Consider the following 6000-nt stretch of genomic DNA (forward strand, 5'->3'; position numbering starts at 1 on the left):
AAGATTGTAGTTGATTAATAATTATAGTTATTTCCTTTTTTTCTTCAGCTTCCAAGGCCTTGTTTGTGTATAAAGTTCTTTAAGAATATGTATCTTACATACTTTAGGATATATTATATTTTTATAATAATTTAATTTTTCTTGTTTTATTCCTCAAATTACACCCTTCCTTAGGGCAAAATCATGCATTATATTTTTGTATTATCTCTCTAAGTGTAAAATAATAGTTAAGCATTAGGTTCTTAATTGTTTGAAATCTAGAGGAAAAGAATACTCTTCCCTCTTGAAGAATCATTTTAATGTTCCCCCTAAAATCCTGCATAATCATCAAATGGTCTTGTTATGCCATTTTTTCCCCACCATCAACATTAACTAATACCACTTCCTTTGGTTATTTATAGAATTAGATACTATGAAAAATGATAAATAAAACAATATTGTTTATGTTATGAGTGTTATTTTATTATGATAAAAGGGTGCATGAAATTCAAAGTTTAATTCACAGGGTAAGGTAAAAAACTGATAATAATAATGCAATAAGTTATGTAATAAATACATGCACCAGGCCTAGGAGGAGAGGAAAACTGTGCCTAAAGAGGTCTTGCCAGGTGAGGCAAAAATTGACCCAATCATTGTAGGATGCAGATCAGATTAGAAGGACACAAAAATGAAATATAATTCCAAACTGGAGGAATATATATGAATCAATGAAGTGGTAAAAGAGCATTAAACACACAGGAACACACAAACTTTTTAGAATTCCTGAAATACAAAGTGAGAAGAATAGTTTGAAGGATTAGAGCCTAGTGAACCTAGTATGTCTTCCTAAGGAGTTTGGATTTTTTTCTAGAAATAAAATAATGCTAAATCTTAAGACAGGTAGAGGCTTGATAAGATTCACAATTTTGAAAGATCATTTTATAGCCCTTTGAGGATGGGTTTAATGAGGAAATAAATAGAAGCAGACAGAGCAGTTGGAAGAAGTCAGGTAAGAGTCTGGTGTAGCTTTGTAGCAGGGAGAATGGGAAAGAAGTAGCAGATTTTGGAGCTATATGTGAGATTAAAGGGCATATTTTAATTATTAATAGAATGCGAGTAAAGAGAATGTCATGGGTTAGACTCCCTGGAAACAGATTTTATGGCAGAACTGTGTGTGCACAAGTTCATTTAGGAGTACACTAGGAATCATCCCTACGCAAGAAAATGGAAGCAGGACAGGGCAGAAGATAGGGGAAGTTACAAAGTCTGAACAAAGGTCTTTCAATACCACAGGGAGCATAGAAACCTGACTGGTAGTTTGGAACTGTGCAGAATTGGGCAGAACCAGTCATTGAGCTTGACCTTGGGACTGTCCTTGAGTAAGCTCAGAGCTATGGGGTGGAGAACTCAGGTGTGAGCTCTTCACCCTAGGGAGATGGTTGCTTTAGTCCTAAGAGGACTGGAGATCTGGGCAATGCACAGCTGCATTTGGTGTAGAGAAGGGAAGGGAGAGGCTGCAGATTACTCTGAACTGTGCCATTAGGATCATCTAAATGTGATTTAGGGACAGTTTCTTAAAAATCCATGTTTTCAGGGGTGCTTCGTTGCTCATTCAGTTAAGCGTTCAATTCTTGATTTTGGTTCATCTCAGGGTCCTGGGATCCAGCACTTGCCAGGTTCCATGCTCAGCAGGGAGTCTGCTTGAGTTTTTTTCTCTCCCTGTCTCTCTACCCCTCTCCCATCTCTTTCTCTCTCTCAAATAAATAAATCTGAAAAAAAAAATCTATGTTTCTAACAATAGCATTAGATATCATATAGTATTATTCAGGTTCTTTTTGAGAACAATCAAGAGCAACAAAACCCTTTTTAATGATTGTCCTTAAACAAATTGAAAATGCCAGTAAGACTTCTTATGCCAAGTCATTGAAAATGTGTCCTCATTAGAGTAATCAGAAAGCCAAACTCAGAAAACTGCAAAAATTTAGCAAACTTCAGTTATTTCATCTCTTGACTAACAAAGTCCAGTCAAGCACTTAAATGAAATATTTCAGATTATTTTTTAGAATTTAAATCCAATTAATTAACATATAATGTATTATTGGTTTCAGAGGTAGAGTTTAGTGATTTATCAGTTTTGCATAATACCCAGTGCTCATTACATCAGATGCCCTCCTTAGTCCATCACCCAGTTACCCCATCCCCCCGCCTCCCTCCCCTCCAGCCTGTTAGTTTCCTGTAGTTAAGAGTCTCTTATAGTTTGTCTCCCTCTCTGATTTCAGATTCGAATACTGAAACACTAATATGACTTATGCTCAAAGAGATGGGACCAAATTAACTGTTAAGCAAATAGTCTTTCTTAAGAATGAATAAAGTTTATGTCTACATTACCAACCTTGATGTTTTTTGCACTAATGCCAATGTTCTACAAATATTTTTGCTAACATATCTTTAATTTATTAAAAAAAGTTATTGCCTATATAATTTAAAGTTAGTATCTAAAATTTTAAATAATTTCAATACACAAATGTTCTAACATATTGTATATTATGTATTAGATTTAAACATTTTTATCAAAATCTTGGATCTACAGACTTCAGTCATTCAATTTATAAAAAATATTTACCATATGTTACCTACTGTACAGCTGGTCCTCACTGTTCAATCTATCACCTAAATTAGATTAGCTTTCTGCTGAAAAGTAATAACAACCTATTCTCCTTCTAACTCTGAATTCTAATTCTAAAATAAATGGAGTAAAGCAAAGAAAGAAGAAAGTCATATTCAGGTATAAAAAGTATTTATTTCAGTTGAGGATCTAAAACCAGATTCTTTTAAGAAATCCTTCCTGAGCACCAGCTGGAAAGTCTGTTTTTCCAGGAGTACATATACTCCAGTATAAGTAGATCACTATTTTATGAAAAGAAGTCGATGGTTACTTAGCTTACTTATTTTGTATAATTATTACCTTCTTGTGGTCACTGACCAGTTATATTTTACATACCAAGAGGAAAAGTTAGTTGATTTTTTTTCATAAAATTTATCATTACATTTCATTCTACCATATACTTATTTGCTTATTTCTTTTCACTAAAATGTAACTTACTTGAGAGTACCTTGTTCACATTGAGTTGCTTGCACATCTTGCCTAGTGTAAATAATGCTGCAATAAACACAGGGATGCCTATATCTTTTCAAATTCATGGCTTCCTTTTTGGTGAGTAAATACCCAATAGTGGAATTACTACTGGATTGCATGACATTTTTATTTTTAATTTTTGAGGAACCTCCATACTATTTTCCACAGTGGCTTCTCTGATTTTCATTCCCACCAACAATGCACAAATGTTCTCTTTCCCTAATCTCTCACCACTACTTGCTGTCTTTTGCTTTCTTGATAATAGCCATTCTGACTGATGTGAGGTGATATCCCATTGTGGGATTTTTTTGATTTGAATTTCCCTGATACTGAGTGATGCTGTATATCTTTTCATATGTCTGTTAGTCATCTATATCTCTTCCTTTGAAAAATGTCTATTTATATCCTCTGACCATTTTTATTTTTTATTTTTCAAATCACTTTATTTTTTAAAAAACATTTATTTGAGAGTGGAGCAAGCATGAGTGAGGAAAGAGACGAGGGAGAGGAAGAAGCAGACTCCCAGATGAGCAGGGACCCTGACGTGGAGCTTGATGCCAGGACACTGGGATCATGACCTGAGCCCAAGGCAGATGCTTAACCAACTGAGCCACCCAGGTGCCCAAAATCACTTTATATATAAATCTACATTTAACAGTTTCTTGCCTAGAATAGACTGAATTGCCTTTTATATGTAGGGTCTCTTTTTAAAAATTATTATTATGTTCAGTTAGCCACTACATAGTATGAAATTGGTTTGGTTTTTTGTTTGTTTGTTTTTTGTTTTTTGCTACTGAGTTCTATCAGTCATTTCTATATTGTGGATGTTAATTCTTTATCAAATTTATGATTCACAAATATTTTAACCCATTCAGTAGGTTCTCGTTTCATTTTGTTGATTATTTCCTTCACTTTTTAATTTGATGTAGTCCCAATAGTTTATTTTTGCTTTTGTTGTCTTTGTGTTTGATGTCAAATCCAAAAAGTCATTGCCAAGATCAATGACAAGGATCTTTTCTATTTTCTTCAAGCAGTTTTATAGTTTAAGGTCTGACATTCAAATCTCTAATTCATTTTGAGTTAATTATAATATGAAAGTGATTGTTTTCAAACTCCTTACATATCAGAATTGAAACCAAAATCTGTATCACCTTACTGACGAACTTATATTAAGAATTCAGTAATAATTGGTGAATGAATAGGAAAAAAAAGTGACTAAATTATGTATTATCTCTTCATTTGACTCATTCTATATAGATTTAGAAAAACCAACATTTTCTGTGAAAAATTTTATGACACAAATATTTTCCAGTGTTTTTTTTTATTTAGTTGTTTACTTTTATTTTTATCAGAAGACATAAATAAGGGGGGGCCAATAACAAGGACAAAATGATGACAGAATAGTTAATTTTGAGATTTGAAGTTTCTTTCTCAACTCACCTTTATTTAGCTCTTCAAGTAAAAAAAAAAAAAAAAGTTTCTCTTTGTTCTTTCCCTTTTTTTCTTTCATTTTTAAGCCTGGAAGTGTTATCTGCACTGCAACAATTAAGCTAACAATTTGATAATTTCAGAAACAAAACAAATAAAGGGAAAAAAAGAGAAAGAGAGAGAGAAAAACTAAGAAACAGACTCTTAACTATAGGGAACAAAATGGTGGTTGCCAGAGGCGAGGTAGGTTGGGGGGATGGGTTAAATAGGTGATGGGGATTAAGGAGTGAACCTGTGATAAGCACCATTTGTTGTATGAAAGTGTTGAATATTGTATATCTGAAACTAAAATGACACTGTGTATAAATTAACTGGAATTTAAATAAAAACTTAAGAAAAATAACACATAACTTAAAAAAAATAAAAAAATTAAGCAATCACTTAATAGACTTAGAAAGCCACATTAAAAGGACCATATTTTTTTTAAAGGACCATATTTTGTCTAATATCTATTTCCATCATGTTTTGACCCCATATCTGTTAAAGCTCAAAAGCTCTCCCTCTGCTTTGGATCCTGTATAATTCCATAGAAGTTGTGGTGGTGGCAGTGTTTATTGGACATGTGAAATGGGCATTTTTGTATGTGGGGTGGCAGGAGAGATGGTTGGTTCCCCTCATTTGTGGTCTCACATGTAAGGGTTTTAGCTGCACTGGCTTTAGTGATGAGGGAGCAGGAGGCTGGCTGAGGACAAAGCAAAAGCTGGCGCCTTGCACCCCGCCTTCACCCGCTCCCCTCCATATGTGTAGCATTCCTCAGGCACCCCTGATTGCCATAAAATGATAAATAGTTAACTTGCTGAGATCACAATCCTGCAAGACAGGAGTCTCCCTTGGTTTGCAAATGTTCTTGGGATTACAACAAAGAAGTTACCTTATCAATAGCCCAATATCCAAAGACACAGAACTCAGTTCCTCAAGCCCTAATGTCACCCTCCCCTCCATAAAAAACCGAAGGAGGCGGAGGTAGAAGGAAAAGTAAATAAAGTTAAATTTCTTCTAAACCTAAATCTCACTAACAAGGACGTTTGAATCAACAAGTCAGGAAATGACAGATGCTGGCGAGGATGCGGAGAAAGGGGAACCCTCCTACACTGTTGGTGGGAATGCAAGCTGGTGCAGCCACTCTGGAAAACAGCATGGAGGTTCCTCAAAATGTTGAAAATAGAACTGCCCTATGACCCAGCAATTGCACTATTGGGTATTTACCCTAAAGATACAAATGTAGTGATCCAAAGGGACACATGCACCCGAATGTTTATAGCAGCAATGTCCACAATAGCCAAACTATGGAAAGAACCTAGATGTCCATCAACAGATGAATGGATCAAGAAGATGTGGTATATATACACAATGGAATACTATGCAGCCATCAAAAGAAATGAAATCTTGCCATTTGC

Source organism: Mustela nigripes, chromosome 13, assembly GCF_022355385.1.
Source record: "Mustela nigripes isolate SB6536 chromosome 13, MUSNIG.SB6536, whole genome shotgun sequence".
In the NCBI taxonomy this organism is placed as follows: Eukaryota; Metazoa; Chordata; class Mammalia; order Carnivora; family Mustelidae; genus Mustela; species Mustela nigripes.